This window comes from Rattus norvegicus, chromosome 15 (assembly GCF_021556685.1).
Source record: "Rattus norvegicus strain SHRSP/BbbUtx chromosome 15, alternate assembly SHRSP_T2T, whole genome shotgun sequence".
NCBI classification, from domain to species: Eukaryota; Metazoa; Chordata; class Mammalia; order Rodentia; family Muridae; genus Rattus; species Rattus norvegicus.
Genome location: NC_141548.1, coordinates 88983564 through 89010554, shown reverse-complemented (window position 1 = coordinate 89010554; position 26991 = coordinate 88983564). Strand labels below are relative to the sequence as shown.

Here is a 26991-nt window from a genome sequence, read left to right as displayed (position 1 = left end):
TAGGTTGCCCCATGTTCTTGTAGCCATCTGCTTGGAACTCGAATAGCTTGACCCTTTGCATGATCTCTGGAATGGAGATGCCACTGTCTTCACTAGGCTTCTCAGTGTGGCTCAGGACTGCTGCAGAGATGTTTTCAGGATTCCGTGTCCACAGCAACAATGCATTGGTCTGAAAAACCCAACCACTGACCCTGCCTTACCATAGGAAGGGGTCAATGGGTGGCAGTGTACTGTCTGAACTCTAGGTGTGGGGCATTGTTACCACCAGCTTCCTGCCTCTAAGCTTTAAAGGTAACCAAGTCTTCCTCCTGGCAGGTCATAATTCCATGCTTGGAGTCCAGGCTCACCTCCTGCTCTGGTAATGGGATTTCCAGGTTAAGGGTGGATTTCCTAAGGCTAGCTCAGGGTGACTGATAGATCCTCATGTTTCTAGTGGCCAATCAGGGTACCTCTTACCCTCTGGAATTTTATCTATTTCCAGTTACTACTGGAAGTTATTGCTTGTTGACAGAGCTTTGCTTTCAGTCTGTGAATGGACTGCAGTCTCTATGCTCGGTCAGCTCTGTCTTTAGCCTTCCTAGCTATAATGCATGCCCAGTAGAAGAGATTACCGAGCTGAAACATATCTTAGGGGACATTCCTTCTAGAACTGGATGCCTTCCACCTCCTCACATTAGGCCTTAAAAAAGCTACTTTCAGAGCCCCAGAATCCTGACCCTCCCCACTTTAACATGTTCTGTTCTTTCAAAGATTCTCTGTGCTGATTGCTGCTACAGGCCTAACCACGTGGGATGAAAACACAGAAGCTACCAACACTTCCTTGGTCCTTCCCTTTATTCCCTGGTACGCTGTTCCCTTAGCCTCCCTTTCATTCGCTGTCAGCAATGGGCAGTGGACAGTCTCATGCAGCCGAAGCCGGTCCTGAGTGATTCCATGGCTTCTTTTTGTTTTTCAACAGTCCTTCCTTCCTTCCAAACAACAGGTGTTTGGAAGCAGAAGGGAAATTCAATTCTCACCGATGGTTGCTGTTATGGTTAAATAAAGTCCTGTATTTACAAAAACTAGGTTAAAAGGTGCTTGATTCTAATGACAGAGAAGGATGCCAGGAGCTGCAGCAATTGGGAAGATTCATGCACTGGCAAGAAACACACCAGGGAGAATGAATTGTTTTCAGAACAATTTGTATCAGGGCTACCTGCCAGAAGGTGCCACCCACAATGAGGTTCTGATCGCAGTAAATCCTTTCTGAAAATGCCTATACAGTCATGCCCATACCAGCTTCTCAGCTGATTCCAGATCCAGTCAAACTGACAATCAAGATTAATGATTATGAGTGTTCTGTTCAAAATATGAAATGAAATTGACCTAAAATGACCAGATGTTCAGCAATTCTATTGTTTCTGGGGAAGAAGAGTCATCTAGTATTTTTATTTGTTTGTATTCTAGTTAACAACTGATGGTTCTATGTTTGTAAAGATTTTCCTATCTGATATCATTCTTCCTTTATAAGAAAATATGGGAAGAATTTGGTACTTAAAACATGTTCAAGAAACTAGGTAGTGTCCCTTTTCTTAGAAACATTCTTAGCAGAAATTCCTTACCTTTTTTGAAAATCTAATTTCATAATTTCACACTTGCACTCAATATAATATGAATATACCACCCACCCCCAGAACACCCAAACATATCCTCTTCTCCTAACCTCAAGAACCTTTTTAAAATAATCACTAAGTCTAATTAGTACTCCCAATGTGGATGTGAATGAGGAACCATCCACTGTAGCATGAACACCCAACCGGGAGTCACATCTATGAAGGATGACTGCCCCTACCCCAAATGCTTTTCATCCAGTGAGGTCACCTCATGTTCCACTCCCCTGTGTACAGTGGAATTTTCATTAGCTTTCTTTTATGCAGGTTTGGAGCTCGGGTCAGTTTATGAGTGCAATAGCTATGTCATCTTCCAAAGACAGCATTCTTCCTCGTCCTGCAGACCTTACCTTCTCCCTACCTCCTCATCCATAATGTTTTGGGATCTACAGTCGGACCCAGCAGACTTCATAAAGAGGTCTCATCTTTATGACTAAACAGCCACAGTCATGAATTATGAGTCCTTTACCCAGTTTTGCATCCTAGCCTTGATTGCAGGAAGAAACATAATGAAGTTCGAGATCAACCCAGGGTGTATGACCTCCCAGTTGTGTACTTTTGTTCACATTCATATTTATATTTTCTATTCTACATCATTATAGCCAATATTTAATATTATACTACAAAATCTATTAACTGGGCTCTAAGGATATCCCAGTAGCTATGAGAATGCACCACTGTTGAAGAACAGTGTTGAGTTTGGTTCCCAGCATTTACACTGGTTGTCCTTTAACAATCTATAACCCCAGCTTTAGGGGATCTGACTTCCCCTCTTGGTTTTTGCAGATAGATGAACAGACAGACATCAATGCATGCACATACACATATAAACACACACAGAAAGCCACACACACACAAACATACATGCATACACATGCACACACACAACTAAAAATAAAATCAAACTTCAAAGCATTAATTGGCAGACCTGGATTCATCAAGTGAATATCAAAAGAAGTCAGCCTTCAGGAAATAAGCTTATAACTGGTCTCTCTCCTGAAACTTTTTGAATAAGATTGGGAATGTTTGGCTTTCATTCTTTAAATGTTTGATAGAATTCTCCATTTAAACAATGTATGACTCATGAGGCCGCATTACTAGCTAAGTAGCTATTTGCAATTGACAGCTACTGGGTGCCATGGTTTGGAGAATTTTAATTATTGTTTTATTATCCCCTTGTTAATTATTCTGAGGGTTTTTTTAGTATTTCTTTATTCAGTCATCATTAACTAATGCTTCAAGAAAAGTATTCATACCTTCTAGTTTTTACATTTTGTCTTATGAATGCATATTGTACTTAATAATCTTTTCTTTCCTGATTTTAGTTTTAATGGTTACACAGTGCATACTGGATTTATTGTACCTTTTTGTTCTTCAAGTTACTCTAGCCACAGGTCAATCAATTTCATATTCTCAAAATTACCCTTCATCATTCTCCTTTGCTACTCTACTTTTCACTTAATTTCTGCTCTAACAAATGCTATTTCCTTCCTACAATTAATGCTGAATTAAACTGGATGTTCCGTTGTTTTGTTATTGTTTTTGAGATACAAATTTTGGGTATGGTGACATATCTTCTGCAGGAGTTAATGTTTAAATAACCCACCAGAAACACTGCAGGAACTTACAAAGCCTGCAGGAAAGTTGAGCAGTTACTTCTATTTGGTTGTGGAATTTTTGTTGTTTATTTTGGTTGAAGAGTTTGGTCCACTAGTGATGGCGGTGGTTACATAGCCCAGTCAGGATTCTGGAAATCAAAATCCTCTGTCCTCTTCTTTATGTTGGGACTAGAAACGTGCACTGCCGTGCCTTAGACTTAAGTTTTATTTTGACACTGAAAGTCAAAAGTCAGCTGTTTACCAAGAAGGGGGAGACAAGATCCATTAAAAGAATATTTGAAAACATGTACTCTATTAACAAAAAATGTGTGTGTGCAGATAGGTACATACATATATGTGCAACTGTATACATAACAATAACTTGATTTCCAAATTAAGACAAAAGAATTCAATAAGTATTTATTCAGAAAAGATATACAAACAATCAGCAAGTACATAAAAATAAGAACAATGTCTTTAATCATAGTGGAAGACAAATAAAAACCATGAAGGAATTCCAACTCATTGTTAGGAGAACCATAGTTTTAAAATAAAAGTCAAAATTGTGGATGAGACTATGGAAAAAATGTAACACCTACAAACTGGTGGAAGGATGTATAATTGTATATTTCTATGAGGCTCCACAAAATTTAAAGTTGAAGCTACTTTATGAGCTAGTACTCTTACTTCTGGTAGATAACAATACACACACACACACACATACATATATATATATGTATATATATATATATATACACTCATTAGAGAGATATCTGCACTCATATGCTTCTTACAGCATCAGCATTCAAAATAACTAATTATAGAAACACAAACAAATACTCATTGATGGATGAGTTAATAAAGAAAACATGGCATATGTTTATGACAAAATATCAATCATCTTTGAAAATAAGGTAATTAATTCTAAGGCAACAACATAGATAATCTAAACGATACTGTGGTGAATGACGTAAGCCATTCTACTAAGGCAAAATGTTTCCATTTATATCATGTCTCTGACATTGTCACACATTGAAAAAAAGCAGAATATAGAACTCTAGGCTCTGCAAGTTGAAAGGAAAGGAAAATAAAAAGAAATGGTTCAAAGGATGTATATTGTTATGGACCCAGAATGAATAATTTCATATACAAACACAATTTTAAATGTCACATCATCCTCCTTAGAGCTCGCTTGTTATTTGGCTTCTTTGGGACTGTGAATTGTAGCCTGGTTATCCAATACTTTATAGGCAATAAGCACTTATAAATGAGGACATGCCATGAATATCCTTTTGGGTCTGGGTTAACTCACTCTGGAGGATATTATCTAGTTCTATCCATTGCCTACACGTTTCATGATGCTATTGTTTTTAATAGCTGAGTAGTACTCCATTGTGTAAATGGATCACATTTTGTTTGTCCACTCTCCTCAGCTGAGGGACATATGGATTGTTTCCAGTCTCAGGCTATTATGAATAAAGCTGCCATGAACATAGTTGAGCAAGTGACTTTGTGGGGTAGTGGACCATCTTTTGGGTATATGCCAATGAATGGTATAGCTACATTTTGGGGTAAAACTATTCCCAATTTTTTGAAATACTTCCAATTGATATCCAGTGTGGTTGTACAAGTTTGCACTCCCACCAGAAAGGATAGTGTTTCCCTTCTTCTACATCCTCCTTGCTGGCTTGAGCTGTCACTTAACTTTTTGATTTTAGCCATTCTGATGGGTGTAAGGTAGAATTGCAGTGTCATTTTGATTTGCATTTCCTTTATGATTAAGGATGTTGATTATTTCTTTGAGTGTTTCTCTGCCATTTGAGATTCCTCTACTGAGAATATTCTGTTAAGCTCTATACCCATTTTTTAACTGAGTTATTGGTCTTGTTTATGTCTAACTTCTTGAGTTCTTTATATATTTTGGCTATTAGCCCTCTGACAGATGTAGGTTTGGTAAGATCTTTTCCCATTCTGAAGGCTGCTGTTTGGTCCAATTGACAGTGCTCTTTGCCCTACAGAAGTGTTTCAGCTTCCCAGGGTCCCATTTATCAACTATTGATCTTAGTGCCTGAGGTGCTGGTATTATGTTCAAGACATTGTCTCCTGTACCAATGTGTTCAAGGCCATTCCCTCTCATTCTCTTCTATTGTATTTAGTGTACTGGTTTTATGTTGAGGACTTTGACCCACTTGGGCATGTGTTTTGCACAGGGTGATAAATATGAATGTATTTGCATTCTTCTACATGCAGACATCCAGTTAGATCAGTTTCACATATTAAAGAAGCTTTCTTTTTTTCCATTGTATGGTTTTAGCTTCTTTATCAAAAATCATGTGTCTGTTTATCAACCAATCCCATGCACTTTTATTACTATTGCTCTAATGCTTCAACCTCATCATAAGGGGAAAAGAGACATCAGAGGTGGGTGGAGGGAGAAAATTAGGTGGAAGAAGGAATGGGAGGGGAAAAGGAAACGGGAATCTCACATGTAAGGAGAGAGAATGGAAGTTCCCTAGGAGGGGTCATCTCTAGAACGTGCCAGAGAACCAGATCAGGGAGACTCCATGGAGTCTATTGGGGTGACTTTAACTAAAACTCCTAGCAGTGCAAGACATGGAGCCTGAAGTGGCCAACTCCTTTAGTGAGACAGGACTCTTAGTGGAGAAATAAGGACATCTAACCACTGACAAATCCTTTGATCCAAAATGAATCCTGCCTTCTAGATGTACAGGGACAAAGATGGAGCACAGGAAATGGCCAACCAATGACTGGCCCAACTCAAAACCATCCTATAGGCAAGAACCAATCTGTGATACTATTTATGATACTCTGTTATACAAGCATAATTAACGTATTAACTATAAGATTCCATGCGTTCTATAGTGGTTTTAATAGGAATAGTCCCTACAAGTTCATGGGTATGAATGCATGGGCTCAGGGAGTAGCTCTATTGGAGATGTGGCCTTGTTGAGGGAAATGTGCAATTGTGGATGTGGGTATAGGTGGTCTCCTCTGCTCAAGCTATGCCCAGTGTGACACATAGTGCACTTCTGGTAGCTTTAGATCAATCTGATAAAAGAGTCTCAGATCCTTCTCCAGCACCATGTCTGCCTGGATGCTTAACACTATGATGACAATGGACTAAACTTCTGAAACTTTAAGGCAGCATCAGTTAATGTTTTTCTTTATAGTTGCCATGGTCATGGTGCCTCTTAAAAGCAACAAAACCCTAACTAAGACATAAGTGGGTACAAAGATGGGTTGCTGTGTCATAAACCTAAGCTTCTGTTTGGGGGAATATGGATTTTGGAACTTTAGCAAAGCAGTGGAATGCTTTAAGTGGACCTTAATGGACCATATTAGTAGAAACATGGAAGTCAGTGGTGCTAAGGATGATATAAGCTGTGGGAGCCTGGCTCAAGAGGTTTCAGAGGAGAAAAATGTTAGTATGTTGCCTAGAATTCATTCTTGTGATATTTTAGTGAAGATTGTGGCAGTTTCTGCTCTTGTCCAAAATATTTGCCTGAGGTTAAAGTGAGGAGGTTTTGGTTAATTGCAATGGAAAGAAACTCAAAACAGCCTAGTATAGACTCTTCCAAGTGGTTACTGTTTGCTTTTATGAAGAAAAGGAGCGAGCTGAGCAAGGAAAAATACTAAATGAATGTTTTAAGAAGAAGAGCACTGGAAAGTGGAATGGAGCAAAATTCTGTGTTCAAGGAAATTGATTATATTAAATGGAATAAATGACCTGAGGACAAGATCCTACCCATCTAAGTTTCAATCTTGTGGAAAAAAAAATAAAAGATTAAAGACAAATTTAGTTTAAAGAATAGTGGTATACACCTTTAATCCTAGAGCTCAGGAGACAGAAGCAGGTGGGTCTACAGATCAAGTTTCAGTCCATCCAAGTTTAAGCAATGAAAGAAACCAGGGAAAACAGAAAGCTGGTGAAGATTTAACTGAATGAGGGGGTCATGTTCCAGTACCAGCAGGTAACAAAATTTGTCAACTTCAGGCATGTAGTTCTGACTTTAGAATCAAAGATATAAGAAAAGGGCTTTAGAGCTTTCCTCCACAATAAAAAAATAAGTCATGTTCTTATTACAAAATATATATAAAATGAGCAAAAGCAGAAAGCAAAAGGAAATTAAAAATGTAGAGCAGTAGTAGATACAGTTATCATATAAAGTGTAGTGACAAAGACATGAGTCTAAGCATGTCTCCAAATCATCAAAATCATTAACTATAGTCAACCTATACAAGCTACAAATCACTGCAATGGTTTGAAGAAGCTATAATACTCAGTAAAGATTAATAAGGCTATTCAAAAGATTTTTAAAAATCAATTTCTGAAAATTATGTCAGTTTATTTTTGTATCATTTAATGTTGTGGTTTACTGGTTTTCAATGAGGTATTTTATGTGATAATGTACTATGAGAAAAATTTTAAATAATTATTGTATGTTGTCAATTTATTGTCCAAGTATTTATTGTGTATATGTTGATGTATATATGTCTACATTCAATCTTGTAACATCATTACTTTTAACTCATAATAAGAGTGTTCTAAAAATAGAATAGTGTAATATTAAATAGTAAATCATATATTCATACAAGCCTGGGTATCTTAAATAAGTGAGCTTTTATTTTTATTAGAACCTCCTGTGTGTTTGCTGAACTTTCTCGTAATTTTTATTATTCACATAAAATTCAGTTTTAGCAAGAAGGGAAAAAAGGATTACAGCCTTTAAGGGGATAAGAATCCCACAGGAAGACCAGCAGAATCAAGTAATCTGGACCCGTGGGCTCTCAGAGACTGAACCACCAACCAAAGAACATACAGAAGCTGGACCTAGGCCTCCCCACACATATGTAACTAATGTGCAGCTTGGTCTACATGTGGTCCAGAACAACTGGAGGGGGTGGGGGCTTTTTGCCTGTCTGTGGGATATGTACTTCTAGCTGTGCTGCCTTGTCTGGCCTCAGTGAGAGGGAAAGTGCTTAGCCCCACAGAGACTTGAAATGCCAGTGTTGGGAGATAACCCGGAAGCCCCCAGCAGCTCAGAGGAGAAAGGGGATAGGGAAAGTGTGGTTGGACAGATAACAGGGAAAGGGGTAATGAATGAAATGTAAAGTGGAGAGATAGATAGATAGATAGATAGATAGATAGATAGATAGATAGATAGATAGATAGAAACACCTGTTTTATTTTGTCATAAATTGAGAATTCGTGTGTGTGTGTGTGTGTGTGTGTGTGTGTGTGTGTGTGTGTGTGTGCATGTATTGGACAATATGTATATATGAATATATCCTTATTGTATTAGATATACAAAGTTTGTATCTATGCCTGCTACACATAAATACAAATATACCTCTAAAAGAAAAGTAGATATTAAACTCCACAAACTATATCATAATATAAAGTTGTGGTTTTTAACATGTAATATGTTCTAAAGATAGAGTAGGTTTTATGAAGCAGCATCCTCATCTTTCTTCCTCTGAAAAATTATTTTAAAAGGCCTGAAAATAATTCTGACAGCTCTCTGCGAAAGCATTGCATTCTGTAGCCAAAGTAGATATTTCTGAAAACTGAATGCAGATAATGAAGCAGAGTGTTTTGTTCTATCAACGACGACACCAATTCTATACAAAAATATAACATGAAAGGGCAATGGTGTAATGGACTGCACAAAGCTAATGGTCTTGTTATTGCATTTAGCCTGGTTTCCAATGGAAACAAGAATTATAAAGCTACTTAGTGCTCTTATACTTTAGGTACCAAATAAAAGTTAAATAATAATTATTATTATTAGGCTATCAGTCAGACTGTCAGTCTTGCTAATGTTAATAACATTTGCCTTAGCAGGCAATTTCAGTAAAGTTTTCAATGATCAGAGTCTCAGTATTGGCACGGAATATAAAACATTAAGAAAATAAAATCTCTGAACTATATAAAGAGAAAGTGACAAGAAAATGTCTGACAATTACGTATTTGTTCTTTAAGTATAGATGTCAAATATTGGAACAAACATGCTGCAAAGCTAATTTTGAAGTGTAGGTGGACCCTCTTAGGAATTGGTATTGAAAAGAATTACTAAAATACCTCACCCTTCCAACATCATTTACCTCCCAAACGGAATTATCCCATCAGTTGCATAGCTTCTGTATGCGTAAGAAGCAGTCTCTAAACACTCCAATGGATAGTCCCACGGCATCTTGCCTGATCAGAACTTCTTGAGGAATCCTCTGCTATAAATACCTTTCATCCTCATTATGGCTCCTTCACTGTTGTCTTGGCCTGGGTCTAAAACAATAATTTTATATCTTTATGATACTTGTATTCAATATATTTTGACCATATTCACATACCAATCCTACTTTCCTACTCACAGAACTTTCTGTCCTGTTTTGTTTCCTTCACTCATGGAGATTAATGTGTGATGCCCAAATATTCTTGGGTGGGTGGACTTCTGTTGACTTACCAAGGCCTACACTAAGAAAAGAAAGAAAAAAGAAAGCAATTTCTCCTTTCCAATAGCAAAGATTTGTAAATATCTGCACAATTAGGGGTTGATTTTGTGCTCAGGGATTTTTGTCTGGCTTAGGTTTGCATAGGTTCTATGCATGCCATTCATTGCATCTACCATGAATTTATATGTGTTTCCAGAAGTGGCTGTTTCCTTGTAGTCATTCACTGCCTCTGGGTCCTAAGTTCTTTTGACCACTCTTCCCTTGTGATCACCAAGCCTTCAGCTATATGTTTCTTTCAGGGGTGAGATTTATGTAGACTCTTGTTCTCTTCACCTTCTCCAGTTCTGAATTTCTCTATTAATCACTATCTAGGGTAAATAGAAGCCCTCAGATGAGCATTGAAAGATACACTGATCTATGAATATAGTGATCAGTCACTAGGACTCAGTCAAACTCTATGTCCATTTAGTAGGATAATAACATTAGCCTCTCCCTAAGACCTAGATACTGCATATTCATAGATTGTTGGCCTGATGATTGAGCCAGAAATACATTTCATCTTATAAAATGGGACTTATGTCCAATAAGAAACTGATTGGCTACTCCGATGTTCATGCAACATTATGCCAGTGGGCATGTCTTCTGAGCCTACCTACTATTGTAGCTCATAGAGTTTAATACTGGAAATGATTGGTGATTACTGTTCTCCTCTGGTTACTTGCATAGAATCCTCCAGTGTTGTGAAAACTAGCTAAAATGTATAAAGTTTCCTACCTTATTTCTCCAGGTTTTAGGAAAAAAGGATGCAGTATCCTCAGCAATAGATTCTTAGTCAATCCATGGAGAGTAACCAAGAGCAATAGCAACAGCTTGTAATGTTTGGTGGTCATGGAACCTCTCTGAACAAGTATAAAGAATGGAATAGAAATGGAGACCCAGAAATAAAACCACACACTTACACAAATTTAATTTTTGACAAAGAAGCCAAAATTATGCAATGGAAAAAAGAAAGCATCTTCAATAAATGGTGCTCGTCTAACTGGATGTCTGTATGCAGAAAAATGAAAATAGATCCATATTTGTCACCACACACAAAGCTCGAGTTCAAGTTGATCAAGGACTGCAACATAAAACCAGATACTTTAAATTTAATAGAAGAGAAAGTGGGAAAGAGCCTTGAACTCATTGGCACAGGGGCAAATTTCCTAAACAGAATTATAATGGATCATGGTCTAAGATCAAGAATTGTTAAATGTGATCTCATGAAACTGGAAAGATTCTGTATGGAAATGGACAGAGTCAATAAGACAAATCAGCATCCTACCAATTGGGAAAAACTCTTCACTAAACCCATATCTGGTAGAGGGTCAATATCCAAAATATATAAAGAACTCATGAAGCTTACCACCAAAGAACCACACAACCCAATCAAAAACTGGGGTATAGAACAAAACCAAGAATTCACAACAGAGGAATCTTGAATGACTGAGAAGCGCCTAAAGAAATATTCAAAGTCCTTTTGATGATCAGAGGAATGCAAATCAAAATGACCCTGAGATTCCACCTTATAACAATCAGAATGGCTAAGATAAAAACCTCAGGTGACAACACAAGTTTGTGAGAATGTGGATAAAGAGAAACACTCCTCCATTGTTGGTGGGATTGCAAACTGGTACAACCACTCTGAAAATCAACTTGGAAGTTCCTCAGAAATTTGGAAATAAACCTATCTAAATATCTAGATATACCACTTTTGGGAATATACCCAAAATATGTCCCACCATGCCACAGGGGCACATGTTCCACTATGTTCATAGGGGCCTTATTTGTGATAGCTAGAAACTGGAAACAACCCAGATGTCCCACGAGAGAAGAATGAATACAGAAAATGTGATTCATTTACACAATGAAAGACTACTTAACTATTAAGAACAAGGACATTCTGAGTTTTGCAGGCAAATGGATGGAGCTAGAAAACATCATCCTGAGTAGTGTAACTCAGACCCAAAAGGACATGCATAGTATATTGTAGAGGGCCACAATAACATTTGCCACCATAAGATGGCGCTGGCCTCCGCCGCACCAGCCGACTTCCTTTCAGGAAGTTAACTGTGTGCGCATGTGCAAGAGTGCCTTCGTGCAAGGTCTTTGCCCACTCCGGGGCGTGCCTAATGAGATCATGGGTAAGCGAGCAATCAGGTGTGGATGCGCCACGCTAGGGTGTATATAAGCCGCGCCATGCCGGCACGCCTGGCCCTCTCTTTAAGATTCAATAAACGTTTTGGCTACAGAAGGATTCATGTGTCCATGCGTGTTCTTGCTGGTGAGATAGCTTGGGACAGTATATGTTCACTAATAAGTGGATATTAGCCAAGAAAGTACAGAATACCCAGGACAAAATCCACAGAACTCAAGAAGGTTAACAAGCTGAAATTCACTCCAGTGAGGAAAGGGAACATATTGAATCCACCTCCAGCAGAAAGACAGAGCATCAAGTGAGGGATTGGGTTGCTCTCCCACAGTCAAAGCTCTGACTCATAATTCTCCCTGTCTGAAAGAAATGCAGGTATGGCTATGAAGAGGAACCCGAGGAAAAGAAGGTCCAGCAACAGGCCCAAAGTGGGATCCAGCTCAAAGGGAGGCCCCCAAGACCTGATACCACTACTTAGGCTATGGAGCACTCACAATAAGGGACCTATCATGACTGCCCTCCAATAGACCCAACAAGCAACTTAAAGAGTCAGATGCAGATATGTGCACTCAACCAATGAACAGAAGCTGCTGACTCCTCTGGTTGAATTAGGGAAAAGCTGAAGGAAGTTGAAGGAGGAGGGCCACCCTGTAGGAGGACCAGCAGTTTCAATTAACCTGGACCCCTGTGATCTCTCAGACACTGGATCGCCAACCAGGCAACATATACCAGCTGAGATGAGGCTCCCAACACATATACAGCAGAGGACTCCCGGGTCTGGGTTCAGTCAGAGAAGATGCACCTAACCCTCAAGACACTGGAGGCCCGAAGAAGTTTAGAGGTCTGGTAGGGTGGGTGGGATGGGGACACCTTTGTGGAAACTGAGGGGCAGGGAGGAGGTATGGGACATGAGACAGTCCGGGGGTGGACCAGGGAGGGGAGAATAAAATCTGGAGTGTAAAAATAAAAAAAAAATTAAAAACCAATAAAAAAGAAGTAACCAAGCCTTGGCACTGGAGTTTCTATATTTAATCTCTGTCATCAAGTGGGGAAAGTGTTGCTCTATTGTAGGGTAACTTTATTTCAATGAGCAAAACAAAGAGGAAAAACATGTCTACATTAGTGAATTTCAATGACTGCTTTTATTTTTATTTTTTGGATATTTTTTATTTACATTTCAAATGTTATTACCTTTCCCGATTTCCTGTTCATAAGCCTCCTATCCCATCCCCTTCCTCTTCTATAAGGGTGTACCCCTCCCAACTACCCCCTTCCCACCTCCCCACCCTGACATTTCCCTACACTGGATGGGGGGGGGGATCCAGCCTTGGCAGGACCATAGGCTATTCCTCCCATTGGTGCCCAACAAGGCCATCCTCTGCTACATATGCAGCTGGAGCCATGGGTCTGTCCATGTATAGTCTTTGGGTAGTGGTTTAATCCCTGGGAGCTCTGGTTGGTTGATCTTGTTGTTCTTATGGGGTTGCAAGCCCCTTCAGCTCCTTCAATCCTTTCTCTAAATCCTCCAATGGGGACCCCATTCTCAGTTCAATGCTTTGCTGCTAGTATTCACCTCTGTAATTGTCACACTCTGGCTGAACCGCTCAGGAGACAGCTATATCAGGCTCCTGTCAGCATGCACTGCTTGGTTTCATCAATATTGTCTACTTTTGGTGGCTGTATGTATATGGGCTGGATCCCCAGATGGGGCAGGCTCTGAATGGCCTTTCCTTCAGTCAAGACTGCTTTAATGTCTCTCCTCATACTGTCTCCTCTATTCTGCCCTCATCACTACCCCAATTTAAACTTCTATTCCAGTTTTCACTTTTAACACTATAAGTCTGTTATATCTCTGATGCTGTGAGAGCCCTTCCCCCAAACCCTTCAGTAATTTCTTGACCTCAATGAATATTCATATTAAGATTCTTTATGAGTAGTAACCCAGGCATCAAATAGTTAAGTACCCAAATCTTTGTTGTGGAATAACAAATTCATTAGCACTTAATAATGCAATTGGATATATATTTATGGTAATCCTTAAAATTTTAATTTCAATGTAAAATGCAACTTTTTAATAATTTGAAAAACTAACATAAAGATCTAAGAAAAACACTTCCAGTTTTCCACTATTACTTGTCTCCATATTCTAGTGTGATTACATTTATATTGCTAATAATCAATCATTGTATTACATTTGCATAACATTTAAAAGACAGTTCAAATCTCTTCGATGTTGTTAGTGCTCTTTAGCTTAAGCTGAACTGGAAATCAAGGCAACCACCTGCTTCAGGGCTCCCAGTGATCTTCAAAATTATTAAATTCACAAAATTAGGCTCCTTCCAGGAGGAATATTCATTTTTAAAGAAAATGTATGAGAGAACTTCTAGAATATGTCTCTTTCCAGCTCATAAAAAGTAATTATTTTAAACTTGGTTATTATTATTTCAATTTCTGTTACACTCAACAGATTAAAATTCTAAAGACGAACTGTCAGGTTTAGAAGCACATATCTCAATTTCATAATAAGACTGCTTTAATGAAATCTGACTTGGAATCACTTTTTATATATTGTATTTATAATATATATATACATACATACATACATACATACATACATACATACATACATACATTTGGGGAATATGGTTTAAGGTATTATTCAATAGTCCACTCTGCAAAGCATGACCATGTTCCTTCTGTTGTCCTGAAAATATTATATTTGCCCTGTTCTCTCCCAGGAGGCTTCTCGTCTATTACTCAGATTAATGTCACTTCCAATGAGAGTTGCCTGACTACTGTCTCTGCTGATCTATCATGACATAATCCATTCACTCTTGGTGCCAGGTGGCCTCTGCTTTCAAAGTAACTCAGCCCCACCTACTAATATAGGAAAATGTATGAAAAAGACCTGATCTCCCAAAGCTTAAATCCACTTGTTCAAAGCACTGCATCTTTACAGAGAGAGGTCATGCCTTTCCATTGTCCTTCCAGCAAATGATGGATATCCATGTCTTTTTATTATCATTACAAAATCAAAATTTCTCCATTCGTTGCCTTCTATATAAATAAGCTTACTGTTTAGCTGTGTACCTCATGCATTATCCCTACTACTGAGAAAGATATTATAGCAATAAAAGGAAGACAGTGCTGTATTTCAAGCCATCTAAATCTTTGTCTTACCTCATCTCTCTGCTCAATATATATGAGCATTGAACAGGTATCATATACCTGTTATTTTAAAAAAAGCTGGCAGTCCACACCTCCACCTGCAATAGCAGTTCGACACTACTCTCCAAACCACTCAATTCTGTTTGCCTCCCAGGATGTCTGCTCTAACTCTGGACACACAGGTAAGACACCCATGCCTTCCACACCACCTGGACCCGAACAATGTCTGCAGCAATGAGGTCTACATTGCCCAGTCAGAATCCCACCTTCCTTCTGGCCCTTACCTCCATCTGTAATCAAGGATCTACACTCCACACCCCAAGTACTGCCTACATTGTGGGAGGCCTGCAACTCTCTGAGACAACCTGTCCCAGAGACTTACTCCTCCCAGGAACTACCAGGCTTGCCAACACCAGACACAACCTGGTTGAGAAAGACAAACACAAGAACCTAATCAATCAATCGAAGCCAGTGTAATACGGCACCATCAGAACTCAGCTCACCTACTACAGCAAGCCCTGGGTATCCAACCCTACTGAGGAGCAAGACTGTGACCTTAAATTTCATATCATGAAGATGGTAGAGGCCTATAAAGAGGATATAATGAATCCCTTAAAGAAACACAAGGAATCAAAATCAAAGTTAGAAGCCCTTAAAGAAGAAATATGCAAACCCCTTAAAGAAATAAAGGAAAGTACAATCAAAGAAGTGAAGGAAATGAATAAAAGATCTAAAAATGGAAATAGAAGCAACAAAGAAAACAGAAACTGAGGAAACATAGAGATGGAAAATCTAGGAAAGGGAACAGGAACTGTAGATGCAAGTAACATCAACAGAATACATGAGATGGAATAGACAATCTCAGCCATAGAATATACCATAGAAAACGTTAAAATATCTGTCAAAGACAATGCCAAATGTAAGAAGCTTCAAACTCAAAATATCCAAAAAATATGGAACACTATGAAAAGACCAAACCTAAGAGTAATAACAATAGAAGAGGATAGAAATTCCCAGTTCAAAGGGACAGAAAATATTTTCATCAAAGTCATAGAAGAAAATGTCTCTAACCTAAAGAAAGAGATAGCTATAAACATAAAAGAAGCTTATGAAACACCAAATAGATTGAACTAGAAAAGAAAATCCTTCCACCACACAATAATCAAAACACTAAATGTTCAGAACAAAGAATATTAAAAGTGTCAAGGGGAAAAAACCAAGTAACATATTAAGGTAGACCTATCAGAATTACACCTGATTTCTCAAGAGACTCTAAAAGCCAGAAAATCCTGCACTGCAGTCTTACAGACCCTTAAGGACCACAGACACCAGCCAAGAATACTGTACCCAGAAAAACTTTCAACCACCATAGATGGAGAAAACCAAGGTATTCCATGGTAAAACCTAATTTAACCGATATCTTTGTACTAATCCATCCCTACAGAGGATACTAGATGAAAAACTCCAAATCAAGGAAAGTACCTACACCCAAGAAAACACAAGAAATTAATCATCTCAGAGCAAAACTAAAACAAGAGAAACACACACACACACACACACACACACACACACACACACTATAACTACTAACACAAAAATAACAGGAACTAATAATCACTAATAACATCAGTAACATCTCACTATATCAATGGTCTCAATTCACCAACAAAAGACACAGGCTAGCATACTGGATATGCAAACAGGATCCATCATTCTGCAACACAGAAGAAACATACTTCCGCGACAAAGATAGATACTAGCTCAGAGTAAAAGGCTAGAGAAAAAGTTTACCCAAGCTGGACAAAAGAAACAAGCTGGAGTAGCTATTATAATATCTATTAAATCAGAGTTTCAACCAAAATAATAAAAAGAGATGGGGAAGAACAATTCATACTCATCAAAGGAAAAATCTACAAAGATGACATCTCAATTCTGAAACTCCGTGTCCCAAATGCAGTGGAACCTACATCCCCCACAAAAAAATTACTAAAACCAAAATCACACATTGAACTTCTCACACAATAATAGTGGGGGACTTTAGCTCCCCACTCTCACCAGTGGACAGGGCACCTGAACAGAAAATAAACAAAGAAACAATGAGACTAACAGGTATTATGAACCAAACAGATCTAAAAGATATTTATATACCCTGTCCTAAGCACCAGACAGAACTTTCTTCAAAACTAGCCTTATAATTGGGCAAACATCAACAGATGCAAGAAGATTGAAATAAACCCTTACACCCTATCGAGTCACCATGGATTATGACTGAACAACAACAATAGGAACAACAGAAATCGAACATACTCCTGTAAGCTGAACATCTCTCTACTTAATGATCACTTTGTGAGGGAAGAAATTAAAGACGTTCTAAAATTCAATGAACATGAAGGCACAACATACCCAACTGTGTATGACACAATGAAAGCAGTGCTAAGAGGAAAGTACATAGCACGAAGTGCCTTCTTAAAGCAAGTGAAGAAATGTCATACTAGCAATTTAACAGCACTCTTGAAAGTTCTAGAACAAAAAGAAGTAACCACACTAGAGGAGTAGACATCAATAAATAGTCAAACTCATGGCTGAAATCAGTTAGAAAGAAAGAAGAATACAAAGAATCAACCAAACCAAGAGCTGGTTCTTTAGGAAAATCAAGCTAGACAAACCCTTAGTCAACGTAACAGAAAGGCACAGCCACAGTATCCTAATTAACAAAAGCAAAAATGAAAAGGGAGACATAACAACAGAAACTAAGGAAATTCAAAGAATCGTTCCATCTTACTTCAAAAGCCTGTACTCCACAAACTGGAAAATCTAAAATCAAAAAACAAAACAAAATAAAAAGACAAAAAGCACTTACTGAAGTTAAATCAAGCAAACTATCTAAACAGTCCTGTAATCCCTAAGAAAATAGAAGCAGTCATTAAAAATCTCCCAACTAAAAACAAAAATACCCAGAGCCAGATGGTTTCTATGCTAAATTCTAACAGACTTTCAAAGAAGAATTAATACCAATATTCTTCAAACTACTCCACAAAATAGAAACAAAAGGAACACTACCTAATTTAGTCTATTAGGCCACATTCAGCCTGATACCTAAAACAGAAAAAGACTCAATGAGGAAATAAAAGGGAAATTCAGACCAATTTCACATATGAATCTCAGTGTAAAAATAATAAAATTCTACCAAACCAAATCAAAGAACACATCTGTAAAACTAATTTTTAAATCTGTTTTTCCTTTTGGTCCCTTAGTTCCTACCAATAACAACTCTTAAACTAATTAGTTATTGTTAAATATGTAGATCTTAAGGTTTGGCTCATTCCCTGACTAGCTTATAACTTATTTAACCCATTTAAAATATTCTATGTCTACCATATAGTTAGCTACCCTCCTTCATCTTGGCCTCCCTCTTTAGTGTCTCCTCAGGGTTTCCCTGCTGATTACATCTGTCTTCTCACTCTACCTCCCATCTCATCTCTCTCAACTCTTCCCCACCTCTCTCTTTTCTCTCTTACTATTTTCTAAAATTCACTCTCTTCCTGCCAGTGTACCACCTCCTATTACCTGTCTCAGCTTATTGGCCATCAACTTTTTTATTAACAGGTGATGTTTATAAGAGAGTCTCTCTACACATATCAAAAACATCATTCACCATGATCAAGTAGGCTTCATCCAAGGGATGGTTCAATATCTGAAAATTCATCAATGTAATTCACTATAAATAAACTGAAAAAAATTACATGATCACCTAATTAGATATTGTAAGAACCTTCAACAAAATCCAAAACCCCTTCATGTTAAAAGTCATGAAGAGATCAGGAATTCAAAGCATATACCTAAACATATGAAAGCAATATATAGCAAGTCAATAGCTAACATCAAATTAAATGGAGAGAAACTTAAAACAATACCACTAAAATCAGGGACAGGACAAGGCTGCCTACTCTCTCCCTATCTACTCATCATAGTACTTGAAGTTCTAGCTAGAGCAATAAGAGAACAGGAGAACACAAGTTTGAAAGGAAGAAGTCAAGGTATCACTATTCATGGTTGATATGAGAGTCTATATAAGACACCTCAAAAATTCTGCCAGAGAACTACAATGGTTGATAAACAACTTCAAAAAGTGGCTGGATACAAAATTATCTCAAAGAAATGAGTAGCCCTCCTTTATATGAATGACAACAGGGCTAAGAAGAAATCAGGTAAACAACACCCTTCACAATAGCCACAAATAATATTAAATACCTTGCTCTGACTCCAATTATTCAAGTGAAAGATCTGTATGACAAGAAAATCAGGAAGATATCAGACGATGGAAAGATCTTCCATGTTCATGAATCAGTAGGATTAACAGTAAAAATGGCCATCTTACCAAAAGTATTCTACAGATACAACAAATGATTTCTAGCAAAATGCTAACATAATTTTCTATTGACCTTGAAAGCAAATACTCTCAACTTCATATGAAAAAAACCAAAAGAACAGAAGACTAGCTAAAATATTTCTGAATGAAAGAACTTCTGGTGGTATTACTATCCCTGCTCTCAAGCTGTACTACAAAGCTATAGTTACCAAAACTACATGGCATTGGAATAGAAACAAATAGGTTACAGTGGAATTAAATTGAAGACCCAGAAATAAACCCACATACCTATGGATACTTGATGTTTTTGATAAAGAAACCAAAAGCATACATTGGAAATAGCAAGCATCTTCATCAAATGGTGCTGGTCTAACTGGATGTTTACATGGAGAACGAAAAATGATCCATATTTATCACCCGGCACAAAACTCAAGTCCAAATGGATCAAGAACATCAACATAAAACTGTATTCACTAAATCTAAGAGAAAAAATGGGAAATAACCTTGAACACACTGGCACTGGAGACAAGTTCCCAAACAAAACACTAATGATTCAGGCTCAATGATCAACAATTGATAAATGGGCCCGCAGGAAACTGAAAAGCTTCTTTAAGACACTGGCAATAGGACAAAATGACAGCCTACAGATTGGGAAAAGATCTTCACTAACTAACTCTACATCCAACAGAGGACTAATATCCAAAATATAAAAAGAACTCTAAAAGGTAGGGTCCAACAAGACCAAATAATCCAATTGAAAAGAGGGAGCTAAACAGAATTCTCACCAGAGGAATCTCAAATGGCATAGACACATTTAAAGAAATGTTTCGCATCCCTAGTCATCAGGGAAACACAAATCAAAATGACCCTGAGATTCCAACCTACACCAATCAGAATAGCTAGGATCAATAACTCAAGGCACAGCCTATGCTGGCAAGAATGTGGAGAAATGGGAACACTTTTCCATTGCTAATGTGGGATTGTAAACTTGTACAGTCATTCTGGAAATCAATCTGGCTGTTTCTCAGAAACCTGGAAATAGTTCTACCTGAATACCCAGCTATAACATCCTGTAAATATGCCCAAAATATGCTCCAACCACAAGGACGCATGCTCTACTATGTTCATAGCAGTTTTATTCATATTAGCCAGAAGTTGGAAACAACCCACATGTCCCTCAACCAAAGAATAGATACAGAAAATATGGTGCATTTTAACAATAGAATTCTATTCAGCTATTTAAAAAAAGAAGGGCATTTGGGAATTTTGTGGGCTACAGTGGACAATCCCTTTAAAACACACAAAAAAGCAAAGGAAACATTGTAGAAATTAATTTATTTAGAAAATTGAAAGCCTCTTAAATATTTATAAAGAAATATACTAAAACTATTATCTTATCCTTCATACCTTTCAGGAACCAAGAGTCAGACTTTATCTGGGCTTTTGTGTAAATACAGAAAAACACATATAAGTCAGAAATAGAAAGAGAAATCTAGCTTTATTTTAAAAAATACTTTTGTAGAATCTTACTATGTAGCTGTGTCTTCCTGTTACTTACTTTGTATACCAGGATAGTCTGTTAACATCTATACTGAGATACATATTATCTTATGACCTTATTTTTATCATAGTCACATGGGTGCCCACTAAGAAGTTAAACACTCATTACGTCGTTTAAAACATGGTTTAGAAGTTAAGAGTACTAGCTGTTCTTACAGAGGTCCTAGGTTCTGTTCTAATCAAGAGCTAGTAATTTACATCCCACTATAACTGCAATCTCAGGAGATCCAATGCCCTCTTCAATTCTGTTCAAGAACTAGACATGCATGTAAAACATGGAAAGACCTGGAGGCAAACACTCAGATACACACAATAAAATATATAAAATGAATTTTAATACCTGCCATTATTTTTGCTGAAATGCTTTAAAATAATTACTTTTTATTAATTATTTTGTTTATTTACATTTCAAGTGTTGTCTGCCTTCCTGGTCTCCCCTCCACAACCCCCTCCTCATTCCATTTCCCCTCCCACTTGAAGTAATTTTGTGATTTTGAAATCATAAAATGTATAGTTAGCAGTCTATATACAATGAATAACGTGATATAACTTATCTATTGTAAAACTAATATTTGGAATAAAATAACACCAAGTTTAAGGTGTGATACTAGTTTTAAGTATAATGCAGTTACAAGGCATGCTTATTGTAACATACATTCAATTTTTATAGGTCTTAAAACAAGAAAAGGGAATTTAGAACTGCTGAGTCAGAAATGTCTAAGTTGATTTAAACAGTAAAAGCCAAGTTGATTATTTTTCAGGGTTTTCTTCCAGGATAATTTGGAATTTCTTTAAGAATTACAGAGAGTCTATGAGATAACAACAATTAGCCGTGGCATAATTTGCTTGGTGGCATGTCAGGAGCAAGGGTCAGCATTTCACAGTCTTTACCATAGTCAACTTTAAAAAGCCACGGTGATGTCCCTCGAATAGTCACGTCTGCCTTTCATTAAGTGAAACAAATCGTTGTGTTACTGAGCAGTAAAATGGAAGGGTTGATAATCAGTCACTAACGTGACCAAGGAAGTTTCATTACAGCTCCCAGCAATACAGAACTGCTACCGAACTAAAGCCCGATGAACCCTGCTGTGGCTGCGTGAGTCAGAGGAGAGGACGGTTTCCTCTGGGAACCGCATATAGAGCTTAATTGTGAATCTCGAATTTTAATCTGTGGCCACAGATGTGTGTGTGTGTGTGTGTGTGTGTGTGTGTGTGTGTGTGTGTGTGTGAGCCCATTATGGCACTGCACAACTGTAACCCCAGAGCTTGAGAAAATAGAACAAGAGGATTTAGGAGATGAAGACCTGACGGGGATACATAAGGGGCTCTGTTTCAAAACAGAAAAAAAAAAAAGAAGATAGGACGATTGAAGAGGTAGAGATTCAGACTGAACTGTCAATCATATCCATTCACATCAACTAAGAACAGTCCAGTGAGCCAGGACTAATGACAAAGGCTAATGGGAAATTTGGTTCAGTGGATGAGCATGGCTATAAAGTTAGTACAAAATGTCCAGGATGTCTCTGTGCCACTCTTCCTTCAAGCATAAGAAGGAATGGATTCTTGCCAGTGTAACTCTAAGAAATGATGACATCAAAGGTAATCAACAGTGTATATAACCCTATAGAATGTCTTCCCAGGGGTAAAGTTTAGTTTTCACCCCACCGTTTTCTCTATTTGCAGCGTTGTAGGTTCTGATCAGATGGAATCATGGCTATTTTTTGTAAGGTTTTATGTGCAGACCAAAGAATAGGTTTGTGCCTCCTCACAGTCTGTTTTGGAGTCTCACTATAATCCATATTTGATAAAATATAAAATAATTCTATATTTAATACAAGTTTAGTTAACATGTCCATATTCTATTTTTTCTTTTTCTATATAAAATGATTGAAGTAAATGTAAGAATAGTGTGTAATATCAATCTTTTAGATAACAGAAGAAATAAATGTGGCGTTGCAACATCTATCACAGAAAATTATTCATTAAATAAAGCATTACATTTCAATGTTTTAGAGATATGTTTCAATCTATGTTTCTTGTAATGTTTTAATGGTTCATGACATTTGATATTAAAAATACTAACCTTGACTTGTTAACTGAAACTATTTAAATTATGAAGTCAGCCTTGAATTTGTACCAAACATAGGAAATAAATAGCATGCCATCTGAATTTAAAACAAAAAAAGAACCAGCAATTAAAATACATTTAAAAGCTTTAAGCAAGCCTTTAGAAGCTTTATTTCTACTTTTATGTATATTATGCAATTAGTCATTAATTAATCGCATTCACAGGTAACATTTCTGGAAGACTCCCATGTGCTCAAACACCGTTTATACTCTTCAAATGGTAACAAAATTCATCTTTCAAGTAGTTTTAATATGCAAGTACTGTTACCTTCATTCATAGTTGACTAAAGCAGGAACAGATAAACAAATTGCCCAATGACTATGTCTTCAACATGCCTATGTAATATCTCAATAGTAAAATCAAAAGAGTGATAAAATAATGTTCACTGGATAAAACTCTTTAGAATGTCATATAATTTAACAAAAATAATCAATGACATATATAAAATAATGTATAAACAAGAAATATAGAAAGAAAAATATTTGAGATGAAAAAAAGGAGGAAAAGGAGAAAGCACAAAAAATATCAAAGACTCTTTTCTTTCAGTCCCAGGCGCTGTGTGAGTCACGGGTTATCCTGAAGACATGATCAAGTCCAAGAACCACAACACAAAAATGACAGTCCCAAAAATGACACAGAGAAGGCATCAGAAAATCCCGGTTACAAAGATAGGAATCTTTTGAGGAAGTTGACCCCAAGTTCCTAAGAAACTTGTTCTTTGCTAAGAAACACAAGAAAAGTCTGAAGAAGAAGCAGATAAGCCATGAGAAGGCAGAGAGTGCACACACAGAGGCCATTAAGACTCTTGGGAAGACCAAGGTAGTCAGCCCCAAGATGTCAGAGGGCCCCAGCCACAAATCTACCCATCTTGCTTTCATCGCTCACCCAAAGCTCGGGAAGCAGAATCAAAGCTCCATGAAGGCTCATAGGCTCTGCCAATCAAAGCTCAAGTTTGAGGCTTCCAGAGGTACCCAGGAACCTGTGAAGCCCCCATAGAAAAGAGTTCATATCTGCCAATATGAAGACAGGTGAACTGCTGTGGCACACCCACACACTATTTGCATCTGTAGAGCATCCTCTGCTGTTTATTTTTACAAATAAACTTGAAGCAAGGAAAAAAATGTATCAAGGTCTAGGCTAGTTGTCTCCGAGAGTAAGTTGGGCATTTTTATTTGTACTTATTTAAATTCATTAAAGAAACTTTCACCCTCTGTCAACAGTTCTACTAGAAAGCACAATTAGACCATACATAGAACAAAATCCAAATGTTGATTAGAAAATAGTTTTAAAATAGGAAACAGAAATAAATTATAATTAAAATGAAACAAATAAATTAAAGGGTTAGAATAAACTATAAATATCACTATCAGTATGACGAAGGATGGACTTGCATTAGGCTAGCGATCGACCCAACATGAATACATACAAAAAGCTAAATATCTGTGCACTTCATCATAGAAGCTCACCACAGCAGGAAAAAAAGATATATCAGACACAGCGTAGGAATAAGTTAACAGGAATAATAACAGGAAGTTATACTTTTTAACCTGAGAGGGTTAAAAGGTCTTATAGACCCTGATGTTTATTGGCCCAGGTATTCGAGAAGAGCAAAATACAGAAAGTACCGCGACCTGTAGCAAACTACGAAAGTCATCACCATTTCGTAAATTTTATTTAACAAAGATTATGATACAGAGTCTTAACTGACTCTCATCTATCCAAGGATACTTCCAGATCGAGGCATAGGAACTACATGCAGAAGGGCTCAGCTCAACCACCAACCACATCTAAGAATGCCCAGCACAGGCTGAGGAGTCCCAGCCTGCTGTGAGAAAAGTAGCTTTACATCCAAGGCCAGTCAAATAACATCTTCTCAGGGGATTTGCATGCTAGGAAAAGAGTGTGTGTGTGTGTGTGTGTCTGTGTGTGTGTGTGTGTGTGTGTGTGTGTGTGCACGTGCGCGCGCCTCCCTGTATTCATCCAACCATATTTTTTATTTTTATTTTTATTCTTTAATTTTTTTACAGTCCAGTAATTATCCCCCTCCTTGTCCACCCTCTATTCCTCATCCCATACCTCCTTCCAACCCTCGCCCCCAACCCACCCTCATCTCCAAAAAAAGTCCCCAATCCCTCACCCCAACTCCACCAGACCTCCCTTGGGGCCTCAAGTCTCTCGAGTGTTAGGTGTGTCTCCTCTCACTGAGGCCAGACCAGGCAGTCCTCTGATATATATGTGTCGGGGGCCGCATATCAGCTGGTGTATGCTGCCTTCCAACCGTATATTTTAAAAGGAAATGTTTTTATCTCAAATTAGTTCATAGACCTTGTAATAACAATGTGCGTGAGCTCGATGCCAAGGTTGTAATGTTATTCAATTATATTTTTTATTTATATGTAATAGATAATTGTAATAAGATATCTCTCTCATTCGCCATTCAAATTAAATGTGTGTGCAGCATTAAAATGAAAAATTAGAGTGTCTACGGTGATAAATATGCATTCGAATTGAACAAAATACAATTCACTTAATTCTCTAGGGAAAATTCAGTCATTCATTTTCCAAAAATACTTCTACAGTTATTAGTATAATTTGTTGATATTTAAACCCACTAAAGAAATCTTCACTTTTTTTGTCAAAAAATATTTTTGCTTGAAGGATAAAGATTACAAAGATCCAGAGTGACCAACTATTTTTGTTAAGGATATTATGCACCAATCCAGAGACTAGTTATAGCAGGAGTTAATGGTGTACTCATATGTCACTGTTTAAACACCCAGACAGACATGGGTACCTCACTGGAATGACTATATCTGTTTTTATCATTTCTGGTATTTTGCAGACAAGTTTCTTACTGTGTCTTTTTTCTTATGGTTTAAGCTATAAGCCATTTCTCTTTATTCTTTCAATTTCCTATGACCACTTCTATGGCAACTTTTCCTCAATTTAGTACCTCTTTTTTTAAAAAAAAATATTGTGCAATGCATTTTGATTATAATTACCTTCTCTCTCAAATCCACTTAAATCCACGACTTTTCTTTCTACCCAACTTTGTCACCCTTTTTTAGTTTGCTGGTTTTTATAGCCCTACCAAGTACAGCATGGCTGCCCATCTAATCCTGGGTGGATTACCTTCAGTGGAGCACAGTTGACCTACCAGGAACCATATGTTTCAGGAAAATACATCTCCCTCTCCCAGCAGTTGCTAATTATTACTTAACAAAGGGTGTAACTTAATGCTCACTTCTGTGTAAAGGCTTAGCTTGAGCAGGTCTTGGACAGGCTGTCATCATCCTGTTCATATGTCCAGCTGCCCTGCTGTGTCCAGAAAACACTGTTTTCATGTAGTCAACCTCTGGCCCTTAAGCTATTTCAGTCTCATTTTACACAATGGTTCTAGAGCATTGGAAGGATTGGGTGTGGTATTGATATCCTGTAGTCATATATTTTTCACAACCTACTTTAGTAAGGGTTCTACCTCTCCTCTATCCCACTGTCCACCAGAGGTAGTAGAAAAGAAAGGTTGTTAGGATATGGGAGAAGAGGATCTGTTCAGAAATAGTTCTTTGTGGCGATTCCACTGTTAATTGTTCTCAGTCCAGTCCACTAGCAAAACCACGAATGACCCAGAAGATACAGTCCAATTCGCACGCCAGACACCACACATGATTAGCAAGGGCAATTTGGTCTAGAAGAACCCATTAGGCTTGTCACTTGGCCAGAGTCCATGAAAGCAGCAAAGAAATGGCAAAATTCTCACAAGAAGTTCTTTGGTGAGTTTTTCTCTATGACATCACCACAAGCAAAGCTCAAAAAGACAATGTAAAACAAATCAACACATGTGTCGTCCATGAAGA

General features: G+C 37.6%; 1 long non-coding RNA gene across 1 annotated transcript in view; it reads right to left on the bottom strand.

Annotated features, from left to right (window-relative positions):
• Window positions 1-26280, bottom strand: part of LOC120097072 (uncharacterized) — a 50135-nt gene extending 23855 nt beyond the window's left edge. Inside the window, exons 1-2 of the long non-coding RNA XR_015639147.1 lie at window positions 26137-26280; window positions 9374-9551 (exon numbers count right to left, since the gene is read on the bottom strand). This is a non-coding gene — a long non-coding RNA (uncharacterized LOC120097072). The remainder of the gene's footprint in view (window positions 1-9373; window positions 9552-26136) is intronic.
• Between the last annotated feature and the right edge of the window lie 711 nt (window positions 26281-26991).